At 40.2% G+C, this 14,617-nt stretch overlaps 1 protein-coding gene across 1 annotated transcript in view; it reads right to left on the reverse strand.

Annotated features, from left to right (window-relative positions):
* EEPD1 (endonuclease/exonuclease/phosphatase family domain containing 1) overlaps positions 1 to 14,617 on the reverse strand; it is a 93,995-nt gene that overhangs the window by 38,393 nt on the left and 40,985 nt on the right. The window lies entirely within an intron of this gene.

A 14,617-nucleotide genomic window follows, 5' to 3' on the forward strand; every position in this document is an offset into this window, starting at 1 on the left:
ATTTCTGTGTATTTTTTATCATTTTTTCATTTTTACTTTAATTAAACCACCTAGGAGTCTTGAACCCCACGGAGTCTGATCACTAATGCAATGCATTACAAAACATGTAACTTCTAGAAGTTGTCAGAGTAACAGATGGCCAGCCCAAGATCTCACTCCTGTGACAGGCAAAGCACATCGGTCAACTCTGACAAGGCGTTGTAGGTTTTAACACCCACGATTTGTACTGTTTGAGGGCATTGCCACCAATTCTCCACTGTCACGGCAGCTATGGCAGCCACTCAGCTCCTGAGCAGCCACCATATTTTAATACTCGATATCTGCTGGACTATTATGTTGATTGTTGAGAAATGGTTAAACAATAGCAGTTGGAAGTAAACACATAGCAGCCTGTAATAGGAGACAAGCCTCAGGGCCAGAGTAACAGATCGCCTTAATGGCCGCGATTAGTGTGGGCCCTCATTGTGGGAATTGCCGAGTTGTCAGACCCCCAAAACTGGGAGATACTAGAGACCGACGGGTGCTGGCCAGAGAAACCACATCTAACTGATGGCTCACATACACCAGGAGTTTCACCAGGCATCTGGGAGTATTGTGTCGATCATTACCATCTGTAAGGAAGCATCTGCTGGGTTCTACCAACTATGGAATATGTATAAATGTTTTTCTATTCTACCACAGGTGTCCAAATACTTATTGGTAGACAGTGTATAATAGTATAAGGGTCAAACAATAGAAATAAAAATAAACAAAAAATGTTAAGCAAACATCTAAAAAACGCAAAGAATTGATACAGAAAGCCTATTGGAAAATCATATAACTTTTCTTTATATAAACAATAATGTTTATTTGATGTAACCAGACAACACCTTTAACCCCGTTACATAACTGCAGTGCATTATGTACATTTTAGCCCTTTTGCAATCTCACACATCTAAGTTTTAAACCAGCAACATTTATCCCTCCTCTCCCTAAAAACTGTTAGCTGAATGAGTTCCTCTGCACACTTATTGAAATAAGTGCTGCGAGTTTATAGAGCTCAACTTCAACCAGTGATAACTTGGGCTCTACTTGGGCTTATTTTCAAGCCAAGATTTCGTTTTAGCAACAGCTCCTTCTGTGGTTTCCCTGTCCATCTCCTGCTCAAGGAAAACTGTTAGCAACTTTGCTCAAAGGCCAAGTAGCAGATGAGGAAAAATGTTAAGAGTTTAAAGGATCCCCACTGTGAATGCAGCCACAAGAAAATCATCTGAATCCCTGGTGGATCGAGATGTGTCCAACTCCTATTCACTTCAGTGGCGTAAACGCAATCCGCTCTAAGTATCACTGAAGCGGATGTGATATTAGCCAAGGGAGCGTTCACACTACCGTCGGTGTCCGGCAGCTAGTGTCCACTGCTAATGTCCATGCAAAATCTTGCACGGACATTAGCAGCAGACACCAGCTTTGTCTGTGACAGTTTGCATTGATTTAAATGGACATCGGGTGCGTTCTTTTACTGTCCGTGGGTGTCCTTAAGTGTCCGTTCCCAAAGATGTCTGACTTTTCAAGGACAGCAAAACACGACATGTAGAATTTGCTGTATAAAATGAAGTATTGGGACAACTTGATCTTTTAATGCCTGAAATACCAAACTGAGGAAATACAGTATACTGTAAATAAAACAAATGTCCAATGTAAGCTAAGTGTGCAGAAGTCCTTGTACATCTATTTCACTCTATGTCTAATGATACTATTATATTACTGCTACATCTACTAAACTTATTAGATTAAATAGCTATTTACATGCTGTTCTGTAAACTAATCCAGGCTTACTTTGCCTCATTTATTGTGCAGTTTGCATTCAGTCCTCTTCTTTCCCCAGGGCCTTCTGCTTAGGTACCTGGGAGATGACTTTCTACTGACACTGGAACTGCATCCCATTTTTTTTTTCAACCTTTTCAGGGTTTTTTGAACACTAGTATGTTTTGTTGTGCCTAGGTAATTAAGCACAATGGAATTAATGGTGCTATATAAATAAACAATAATAATAATAAGTTGTTTACTGTTTTTCCCCTTAATTCTGTGTATTGCATGGATCTTAAGGAGGGTTCACACTACCATTATTAATGTCCGTTGTCATCACAGGACTTTTTCTTCTGGTACAAAGGTAAACAAACATAACGGAAGACAGCATTTGTCAAGTTGGGAATGGATACAAATGGAGGGGGCTCCGTTTGTGTCAGTTCTTTTTGCTGCAGTTAATGTCTGTTGCTGTCAATTGACATCAATGGACATAAGCAACAGTATTGTGAATCTTTCCAATGTACATTTCCTACACCTGTAACATATGCAAGCTACTTAGTCCGTATGATCACTCTAGATTTAATTCTATACAGCGAAATAGTTAATTTTCTCCACTTCAAACTAATTCCCCTTCATATAACCTGAAGAGACATATAATACAGGATCCTGTCATCTACATACATAAATATTCATCTATTCAAAGTGCTTTTGGTCTTTATTTTAGAATGTTCTAAGCAATTAATAAAAACCACAAGCACTTAGTTACTGCAAGTTTACCTGTTATATGACACACTGCATTTCCATGATACGCAGGCTTGTTGTAGGTCCATCTTACTCGAAAAAAAAGGCCAGTTCCACACAGTTTGGGCTTGGAAACTTGGTCCATCTATTGGTTCAAACCCAGCTCAAACTCAACCATAGGAAACCAGTCTTAAGTCTGAATTTGATTCAGATTTTAACGTGGAATTCGCCTCAAATTCACCTCCCATGCATTTCAAAGGGAGGCATTAGCATCTTTTTTTCTGCTAGCTGATTTTTTTCAGCTAGCGGAAAAATAAGCATCATGCTAACTCTTCATGTGGATTCTGCTTGAGGAAACCCATTGAAATGAAGGGGAAAAATGATTTTTATTTTTTTTTTTTTTTATAAATGTAGATTGTGAGCCCCACATAGAGTTCACAATGTACATTTTTCCCTATCAGTATGTCTTTGGAATATGGGATGGAAATCCATGCAGACACGGGGAGAACATACAAACTCCTTGCAGATGGTTTTCTGCCCTTGGCGGGATTTGAACACCAGGACTCCAGCACTGCAAGGCTGCAGTGCTAATCACTGAGCCACCGTGTGGCCCCCGGAAAAATGATTTTTCTGTCGGTGTGGAATTTGACACAAAATTGGACAAGAAATTTGTTAAAATCTGCTAGCGGAATTTGTGCCTGTCCAATATGGTCAAAATACAGTGGAACTCTTCTCCATACTATGCTTCAAATTCCGTGTTAAAATCAGTTTCAAATTCAGTGTCAAAATCCTTGAAACCTTGTTGGTTTTTGTCACGCAGAATCCACTTCCTGAAGCAGAAATTTTCTGCTTTGCAGATTCAATGTCAAATTCAGTGCCAAATTTCTACGTGTGAGCTTACCCTTGGTGGTCAAGTTTACAGAGGTACCTCATTTGAAAACTGGGTCATACCTAAAAATTTAATTCAGAAAGGGGAAACCTTAAAGGGATTCTACCACTAAAACACTTTTTTTTCTAGTTACCACGTCGGAATAGCCTTTAAAAAGGCTATTCGTCTCTTACCTGTAGAAGTGCTCTCCGCCGCGCCGTTCGTTCAAAATACCGGTTTGTACCGGTATGCTAATGAGTTCTCTCGCAGTGATGGGGGCGTCCCCATCGCAGGAGCAGCGATGGGGGCGTCCCCATTGCAGCTCGAAAACTGACCGCAGCGCCGCCTCTCTGGTCTTCGGTGTCCTCCCCTTGCCTCTTCAGCGTACTGTCGGACTCCTGCGCAGTACGCTCTGTTCGGCGAAGATTACCGAACGTACTGCGCATGCGCAAAATTACGGTCCCAGCCATAGTGCGGGCACCGCACTTTCGCGCATGCGCAGTACGTTCGGCAATCTTCGCCGAACAGAGAGCATACTGCGCAGGCGTCCGACAGACGCTGAAGAGGCAAGGGGAGGACACCGAAGACCAGAGAGGCGGCGCTGCGGTCAGTTTTCGAGCTGCAATGGGGACGCCCCCATCACTGCTCCTGCGATGGGGACGCCCCCATCGCTGCGAGAGAACTCATTAGCATACCGGTACAAACTGGTATTTTGAACGAACGGCGCGGCGGAGAGCACTTCTACAGGTAAGAGACGAATAGCCTTTTTAAAGGCTATTCCGACGTGGTAACTAGAAAAAAAAGTTTTTTAGTGTTAGAATCCCTTTAAGGCCAGGGCCCCACATGCCGGAAATGCTGCAGGAAAAATCGCAGCATTTTACAGTCCCTGTAGAGTAAATTTTTTCTACTATATGTCCCTGTAGAGTAAACCCCACGCCAGTACACGCAAAGGGATTCTGGCTAATCCCATCCACACATTGTAGAAAAATATCCGCAGCAAACATGATGCAATTTCAAAAACCGTTGCCTTTTTCTAAATTGCAGCATGTCAGTTATACCTAATGAAACGCTAGCGTTTTCCATATAGGTACAACTTAAGCAAAAAGTCTGCAAAGGAAAACTCTGAACTTTCTGAAAAAAATAAAGCGTTTCTGCTGAACTTTTTCCTGCCTTGTTTTTATGCTGCAGCTCGCTACATGGGGCCTTGGCCTCACTGTCTTTTCTGTGTAGGTAGAGGCCTATCATCACAGTCTATTTGTTATAATATATTCTATTCCAAAATGATATGTTATCCTTTTTATAGCAAGATATGTAATTTATCCTGTTAAACTTTAGTTATATTTTAACTTTGATATCTCAGAAACGTCCCTCTGTAGATCCCGTCCATGTCAGCAGCACTCCTGTCAGTACATTGCCTCATTCCCCATCAGTGTCAGGTCATCTAAGCAAACACACAGCAGCAAACAGACTGCTGATTTCTAGGTGAACATGTTACAATATCAGACATGAAGTAAATGGATGAAGACGGCAAACAGAATGTTTACATAACATTTTCATGGGTCAGCTCCCAGACAGATATCATAGGAAGTGCATAATCCTCTCCCATTCAGCAGGGCATTAAGAAGTGGCCTAATCCATTCTATCTATCCAGTAATACATTCCATTCTAGAGCACAGCTTGGCCCTGTGGCAAATGCAACACTTTACATTAGTACTAAACCAAGAGGAACATGTGCTGAAAAGACGTCACTGAGGTCACCCATTCCTCCATATCTTAAATCAAATAAGAAAACAAGAACAAGTAAACCTTCCAAATATTTGCAGAGATATTTGCAGGATGAACTTGAATTCATTGCAGAATATTTCCTTCATCATATGCTTATACTGCTTCAAAATATAGTTGATAATAACCGTAGAGAAAAAAATGGTAGCACATTATGTTCACAAGTGACTTGCAGGTGACCCTAATGTACCCAATTCTATCTATCGATACATCTATTGATGCATTCATCTAACTACAAATTTTTCTATTATTTGGGGTTATTCAGATGGCTACATGTAAATCTAATCATAATGTATAAATACATGAAGGGACAGTACAAAGACCTTTCTAATGATGTTTTTACTCCTAGACGTCCTCTACGCCTAAGGGAACGAACATTTCACCAGCATCATAGATAAGGATTCTTTACTGTAAGACCATAGAACTGACTGCACAGAATGTTGTGATGTTGGATTCACTGTGCAAGTTGTAGACGGGCCGGGATGTCTATCTTGAAAGGAAAAATATTATAAGTTATTGACCGCCTGATTTGGAACCAGGAAAAAAAAATTTCCATTCACGTGGGGCAATGGGTGAGTATCAGCCCCATGGATTTCTTTGCCTTCCCCTGGATCATGGGCAACTAATCATCAAATAATCAAACCCGAGTCAGCTCAATTAATTGATGTGAACTTGCTCCCAATGATTATTTCAATTATTTTGCATTCATCCCATCCCATCCTGTCTGGCATTACCATGGCCAAATGTACGATATACAGCCAGGATTGCTCAAATAGAAATAACTGAGACCCAATTCAGTGGCATATAAATAAAGGGCGTGGTATGTAAAAAGTGGAGTGTCCTAAAATAATCGTTCATTAATAGAAATGGAGGTAAAATGTGCAAATTTTTATTTTGGTCATAATTGCCCAGCCCTATTATGTTATCATGTAAAACTGGCAAGGGTAGGACAAAAAAATGTATCTGCAACTATTTAACTCTCAAATGGCATTAAAAAGTGTTGATATCACTAGTTTGTGACATTATGTTAAAAAAATCTTGTAAATTAATAATGACTTCCCTCCCTATATATCTACTATATATGAACATGAATTTCTATACTTCAACATCATTGCATCAAGATTCCAGAGAATTGTGCACAAATTGTTGAGGGATTACGTTGCAGGATATAACACAACTTAAATGTCATACTTGTTTGTTACCTGCCACTCACATCTCCAGCATTATATCTACACTCGGGTCTGTGGCTTCAGCAATTCTATCAGCTTGCCAGGCAACTTGACACCCCTCTCCATTCCAAGCAGAGCTTTTACTTCTTGGCCATGATTCAGTTCACAACATGCCGTAGCAACCAGGGATGCCCCTAACCTTTCTGCTGCCTGAGGCAAAAAATGAAACTCCCCTCCTTCCCAAAAAATACAAAGAAAAAGGAATATCTGCCATAGGCGTTGGTTAAGCATTTTAATGTTTGGTTTTTTTTCCCCTTCTGCAGCCTGATTGTGTTAAAACACACTGCAAACTTATGAGTTCTGTTCCATCGACCTAAATTGCTGGGGTGTTTTATATTACGTAATAAATAAATTAAAAAAAAAAAAAAAAAGACAAGCAAAGCTTTTGTAATGTCAGCCATGAAGCACTATATGGCACTGTATTCAAATGTAACGGCAAAGCTCAGTAAGTAGGCCCTGCCTAATTTTGCTTACTACCTCTGCCATAAAGCAACAATATAAAAAACATACAGTATAGCTCAGTTTTTCCCTGACATCTTCCGGCTTTAACAATTTTGAATGCTGTAATGGGTGGTAATTTCCTAATTGGGTCCCTTGACGAAGCCTTGGTCGAGCAAAACGCGCGTCGGGTCTGAGCACGGTCCGGTATGATGGTATAAGTTATGCCCATATGAAGTGTATATGTGCTATATGTATGGCGTTTTATATGTGTAGGGGTTATCTGTGGGGTCTGTGGTGAGTTGACATATTTAGCACACGCATGTACATATATTATTCACTGTGACTCTGCCCCTATTCCCATATTTCATGCACATTTAATATACAATATTGTGGTTACGTTTTGGTACTTACATGTACCTATATACCTCTCCCTCATCGTGCTCATTGGGTTTTATCTATTCCCCCAATCTAATTGAGTCTTATTGTATTTGTCTATGTATGTGCATTTTATCTAATAAAAGCTAATATATTTTTTGGTACCTATGTAGACCTGGTGTTTTTTCTATGTTGTGGTAATTTCCTAACAAAGACCCCCCAAATTAACTGACCCCTCACTTTATCTCCAAAATGCAAACAATACTTAAGAACAGAACACAGAGTGCTCAACCACTGAGACAATTATGTGGTACAATTAATGCTGCAAAACAAAACCCAGAAACACAATGGTGGAGTGCTGTTGATTTTCACTACCTTTCCCGTCCCCTAAAGAAAATAAACAATACATTTTACATTATGTAAAGCTGGGTTCACACTGCTAACAAACGTCCATTGTTTTGATATTGATTTTACTCTCAAAATGCAGGACACCATGATGGAACCCAGATGGAGTCCACTGTAAATCAATGGGGTCTGTCAGGTGGTGTTGGTGTCTGTCATACAACAGACTCAACAGAGCATGGCCAAGTACTGTACATTGCTATATGACCGCTGTATTTATATGTTGTTGGCTTGTTGATATCTTTGTTTTAAATATAATCAAGTTTTAGATTAATTGGTCATTTGTCGGTGACAATATGATTAATAAAGGAAATCGCCTTATTTCTTCATATTCTTAGCTGCATTGAAGTGCTTACAAGAAAACAATGGCTGCATTTGTCAGTTAAGGTACAGGAAATCTTAGAAAATCCATGATCAAAGTAAATCCCAAACAGTGGCGAAACGAAGCAAGCTTTTATAGCTAACCATCAGACATCTTAAAGACAGACACTGCTGCAATTCATAAGGTGAGCTTAAGGACAAATGTATATGGAAAGCCCTCTGTTATTTGTACACTATTTATAATTCAGCTCTATCCACTTATGTTTTTACTGGTTTTGCTTTTACACAGGAAAATAAACATTTTTACATAAGAAAAATCAGAGACAATTATTTTTACATAACATGTTAGTTGCCACACAAGATGTCACCATATGGCAGAAGTTAATATTTTTCATTGTTATTATCTCAACCAGCATGGATGTTTTAATGTTGCTAGGGCTTGCTGAGGGTGTTATTACCATGTTCAACCAGTATAGTTCCCATGATTCCTCTCCCCTCTCACAGGTGTTGCCTCTATTTACTGCTGCCTGCATGCCCCTCTATTACAATGTGTAAGGTATTGCTGTAATTACTCAATGCCTGCTATACTATTCTTTTCCTCACTAACCCTATATTACTTGCTGCCTAGCATGTGAAACACAGTCTTGCCTGAGACAAGGTAGGTAAGTAGATAAGCACCATAAAAATGGCCATGTGACTAAGTTTTAGCTGTATTTCCAGTGCACGCAGTACATTAGTAAGTGAAAAAGTCACTGCATATAAACCATTTGACCATTTTTTTAACAAAAGGTCTATAAAACTGTTGACATTGTATTACATTTATCCTTTAAAGTTAGGGTACATTGCTGGTACACTATCAGCATGCTACTAGTGCATCTCAATAAATTAGAATATCATCAAAAAGTTATGGACTGTTGCTCAGTGGTCAAAGTTGTTTTCAGACAAAAGTAAATTTTGCATTTCATTTGGAAGGTCCCAGAGTCTGGAGGAAGAGCGGAGAGTAGAGATGAGCGAACACTGTTCGAATCAGCCGATCCGAACAGCACGCACCCATAGAAGTGAATGGAAGCACCTGGCATGTAGACTTTGCCAGCGGCCGGCCGCTTAACCTCCTGCGTGCCGGCCGCTTCCATTAAATTCTATGGGAGCGTGCTGTTCGGAACGGCTGTTCCGAACAGTGTTCGCTCATCTCTAGAGGCCATTATACACGACCCAAGCTGCTTGAGCTCCAGTGTGAAGTTTCCACAATAGTGAAGGTTTGGGGAGCTATGCATCTGCTGGTGTAGGTCCACTGTGTTTTATCAAGACCAAAGTCAGTGCAGCCGTCTACCAGGAAATTCTAGAGCACTTCATGCTTCTCTCTGCCCACAAGATTTTTGGAAATGGAATTTTCATTTTCCAACAGGACTTGGCACCTTTCCACACTGCCAAAAGTACCAATACCTGGTTTAATAACCACAGTATCACTGTGCCTGATTGGCCAGAAAACTCATCTGCCCTTAACCCCATATATGATCTATGGGGTATTGTCAAGAGGAAGATGAGAGACCCCAGACCCAACAATGCAGATGAGCTGAAGACTGCTATCAAAGCAACCTGGGCTTCCATAACACCTCTGCAGTGCCACAGGCTGATAGCTTCCATGCCACAAGAAGTCCCCACCAAGTATTTAGGACATTTACTAGACAGACTTTTCATTAGGTCAACACTTCTGTGTTAAATTTTTTTTTTACAGCTGGTCTTATATAATATTCTAATTTTCTGAGATAATGACTTTTGGGTTTTCCTTGGCTGTAAGCCATAATCATCAACATTAACAGAAAGAAACACTTGAAAAAGATCTCCCTATTTGTAATGACTCAATATAATACATGGATTTCACTTTTTCAATTGAATTACTAAAAAAAAAAAAATACTTTTTGATGATATTCTAATTTATTGAGATGCACTAGTATCAGCAATTTTTTTTTTGGTAAGAGAAGAACATACGTTAGCAATGTCTATATGCAGCTCACACAATGTCAGCTAAAGGCAATGGCCTATGGCAGGGGTCTGCAGCCTCTGGCCCATGTGCTGGGGTCATCGCCTTAGGCATACATACCTGGCACAAGGATTTCTCAGATTTTTTTTAAACACTGCTGCTCCAGATTGCTCCAATAATGTGTCTCTTTCCTAGACTATGGAAACACAGTCAGAGGGGATGAAGCACTAGGGGGAAAGCAGGAGGCTAAACGTCCAAGTGTACAAGCTACAAGACAACCTGGTCAGAGGCAGTAATTGCCTGTTCAATTTGTTATTCTAACTTGCAGCAAGTGTAAAACTCATTTCAACATGACTGGATAATATTGTACAAAAAGAATGTGCAATGTGAAGGGCCATCTTCTTTTCCCCCTTAGAGTTCAGCCAAAAGTCGTATCCACCAGAGGATTATATTTTCAGCCAGGAACAAGAATCGCATTAAAATAGAAATTTAATCAACCAGTTAATTGACTTTCACTTAAGGGTTGACATCCTTACCCTTATGGCATTGCATACTTAGTGTTGCATATTTTTTTAAGCAAGCCATACAAAAAAGGTTGCTGACCCTTGGTCTATGGTGTCAGGCTTTTCTAGACCCATATAGGTGAGGGGGTTAAAGTAAATTAGCCAAAGTAAGGGTTATATGTGTTATATTGCCCCTATACTCCATGAATAATACTACAACAGTACGCTTCATCAACTATTTGTTTCAGCTATATGTTCACGCTTTGCAGAACAGCAGATTTATGAAACATGTCAGAAGAGCAAAGAGTCACTTAAAAGCTGAGCGCTCCATACAGACTAGTGCTCAAACATGCCAACAGACGCTTAAAATAAAATTCTATAAATACCCATGATTTCAATGAACAGATGGTCTCCATAGACAAGAGAAACAAATTTAGTATCAAAATAATTATAGGTAATTATATCTTACTCAATGTTAAATAGGGAGGCTTAAACAAGGAACCGGTTACAGTTCTTTAGTCAGTAATTGTATGGGATAGTTCATGTGTGATGATAAGGATTTTAGGAAGATCTTCTTGTTCTCAGGCCAATGGTTTTCTAATGGAGTCTAAGTAAAGCATGAACCACTGGATCAGAGACCATAACATTATTGAATATATATTTAATGTTTATTTGCCATAAACATGAACGCTCAGCCGAATGTACATGTTTACTTCAAAGTCAGAGGATAATAAGTTCCTGCCAGAGATCCTTTTTATCAGCGTATCTACTATAGGAACAAAATATTGGAATTTGAAATTTAACATGCCGGTCTCTACTTTCCATTATATCTGCAATTATTAGGCTATAAATATTAGTACTGTAGGGGTGCAAATCCCAGCACCCCTGTTGATCAGCTGACAAAGGGGTTTTCCTATCTCCCTATTTCAACAGCTTTGCCTGTTATCTATTATTTTCAATTCCTGTATTCGCCCATTCCCCCAGCTTGCTGAACAGGACACGATGAAGTATCACAATACTTATTATAATTACTAGAAATCTAATATAAAAGCAGATCAGATAATATGCAGATGCTTGTAGAGGAGTGTTATCTGTGTGTTTACATAGAGAGATAACAGACTTGGCTTTATCAGCAAATTGCAATTAGCTGAAATGATTGTCCTGCTCACAGAGCTGTAGAAAACGCTGTGTAAATGGGAGGAATAATTTCACATAGCAGGAAAACAAAGCAGCATTGCAAAAGCAATATATTTAGGAAAAGTCTCCACTTTACATAAGCTACCAATATAGATAGGATCCTTGAACTGGAAATACCCTTTTAATGTTTGCCAGGCACAGCTCCATACTTGGCAGTGATTTTACCTGGTAATGCAGCTCATCACACTCAAGTGAAAAGGAGTGCAATACAAGGAATAGTCTGAAGTACAAAGCTTTACCAGGTAAACAATTAAAGGCACTTAGCGCTTAGCTGAGCATGCATGATTTTTTAAAGGGCAGACTAAAATAACCCAGTAAATAATAAAAAGTATAAAGCGCTTACTGTAGTACTACAGCCCTGTTTATAAGTTGATGGTGAGGTGACGGTATAAAGAGAGAGAGATCACCATGATCTAATATTGATGGCTTTCCCTAAAGATACAATTCATTTTGTAATTCTGGAAAACACCTTTAATAGAAACCAAATCGGCTGCCAAGCCAACTGCCCTATGTACATAGGTACGAAAAGAACAGATGAATAACACATCTCCAAGCTCTTTACTGTACTCTTACTGCCACATTACATCTCTTGTCACATAGCATGTTTCCAAGCAAACAGAAATGCTAACCAAGAGATTTAGCACAACAAATAAAAATGTGTATCCATGTTTAAAGCACTGAACAATGCATAACCTAACAGCCCAAGGAGGCGGAGGACGAGTAGGAATCTCTAAGGATTATGCTGACCCACAGGTTCAAGACAAGAAACAATTCTATAAAGTGCCAGTCACCACATTGTGAAGCCAGTCCTACCAATTCAGCAGTAAAGGACTGGGATGAATGTGAGGCACACAGTTTTGTTTTGTCACAGCTTCCTTCTGGGCTCAGCTGGAGCTTAAGATAAAACGAAATGTCCTGCAGTAACCTTTGTACACACTTAAAATGTTGAACTTGAGTAAACTGGCGAGGCCAATAACCCAGAGAGACATCAGGAGACTTCTGTGGTTACATGAAGACAGACAGTGAACAAAGTGACAGCCAGCAAATAATGTGAGGTCTACATGGATTGAATTCACGAGATGGAGAGTTACTAAAGATCCTTGAACTCTGCAGGTCACATGACATGTCATCTTACGTATTTTACTGCGTTAATAATAAAATTGCCTTCCTCTTTACACTGCTCAGCTGACAAACTATTGAGAAATGTATGTCGAGACATAAACAGTCCACCTTTGTTTTCTCCAGTGTCAATCTCTATGGCAATGTCTGTTTGTGTCACAGTCATTTTTTAAATTAATAGAAAAGTGAATCTATAGTTTGTACAATCATTATCTTGTCCCTTCCCAACCACCCATAGACTTTATACAAGGGTCCTCAAACTGCGGCCCGCCAAGCACTTCTGTCTGGCCCCGCCGACAACGCTGGCAGGCGTGCATTTATAATGAAGCTCCTGGGGAGCTCGGGCCAAGCCATGGAGTGCACTTCACTTTACCTATTGGAGGGCACCGCTCCTGATGTCTGTGCGACCTGCTCTGCCTCCGGCCCACTGTTTGAAAAGTTTAAAGACCCCTGCTTTATAAGTCCAGGCGATCCACTCCAAACCCTGCAAGAACGTACCAGAAATGGCACAGCTGCACAAGCAGGGAGCTGGACAGACCTCTTGTAGGGGAGTAATGAACCATTCCTACCTTCCCAATCACTATTCACACAGCTATAGGAGACACAATAATGCGGCTCCCCTTCTGGCTTGGCAGGTATATGATCCTCCAGGAACTGGAAACTGTAAGGGCTACTGGGTCCTAGAGTGCCCAGATCAGTAACTGGGGCTAACGTATCAGCCACAGTTAGGAAATCAGCAAAAAGGGGGGGGGGAGAGTAATGTTTAAGAGGACCTTTCATTGCTTCCTCCAACTCTTTGCATCCTTCAGTACACACTGCTCCACTGATTCTAGTGCACTTGGCATTTGTTCTCTAGCTCCCACTGTCCTTGAGCAATCATTTTTCTTAGTTTCAGGCTAATTAAGTTCCGTAATAACAGGCGGGCGGTTTCTGTCTATCTGCTCCAGCCCAGGGCCACTTACCTGACACTGAGGGTAAGATCATACAGGGCGTTCCGGACCAAAAAAATGGGTAGTCGCGACTGAAAGCCGATGCAGTGCATCGGCATCCAGTTGCGCACTCCGCTCCGGATTAGGCCCAATGAATGGGACTAGTCGGGAGTGTCTTCAGGCCGAATTGCGAGGCAAATTGGCCTGAAGAATGAGCATGTCGCTTCTTTTTTCCGGGATCCGGAAGAAACAGCTCCCGGAAAAAAGAACTGACTGGCTCCCATTGATTTCAATGGGATCCGTCTTTTTGGTCAGGATTTTGAGGTGGATACTGCCTCAAAATCATGACCAAAAAACCCAATGCGAACTTACCCTGAGGGTATAGTTGTACTGGAGCTAACAGAAGTGATTATTTGGGAACAGTGGACCAGCACCTATTGAAAAATGCATTGGAGTTGGTGGAAAGAGAACTGGAGATGGTGGAAGTGGTGAAAGGTCTTTTTCTTTTTAAATGGCCCTAGAGGCCTATTATGACCTTATGTGACACAATATATAAAAAAAAGAAAGAAAGAAAGAAAGAAAGAAAGAAAGAAAGAAAGAAAGAAAGAAAGAAAGAAAGAAAAAGGAATGGAAAAAGTAATACCACTACCAAATAGTACATTGTTGGTTTGTGTATATATGTTGTAAATGTGTCTCTGTGTCAGTCCTGTACACTTACTTTGACTGAAATAGCAGAGAGCCTACATGGGGTTGTCCAATTTCAGACCAATATTGAGAGACAAATGTTATTGTTTGTATAATAAAAAGTTGTGCACATTTTCCTATATACTTTCTGTATCAATTTCTCACAATCTTCTAGATCTTTCCTTGCTGTCATTCATTCTGCATACTTCCAATGGATAAATTCTGATTATGATCATGTGATATACAGTCCATGGTCATGT

Source organism: Leptodactylus fuscus, chromosome 4 (genome assembly GCF_031893055.1).
Source record: "Leptodactylus fuscus isolate aLepFus1 chromosome 4, aLepFus1.hap2, whole genome shotgun sequence".
Taxonomy (NCBI): domain Eukaryota; kingdom Metazoa; phylum Chordata; class Amphibia; order Anura; family Leptodactylidae; genus Leptodactylus; species Leptodactylus fuscus.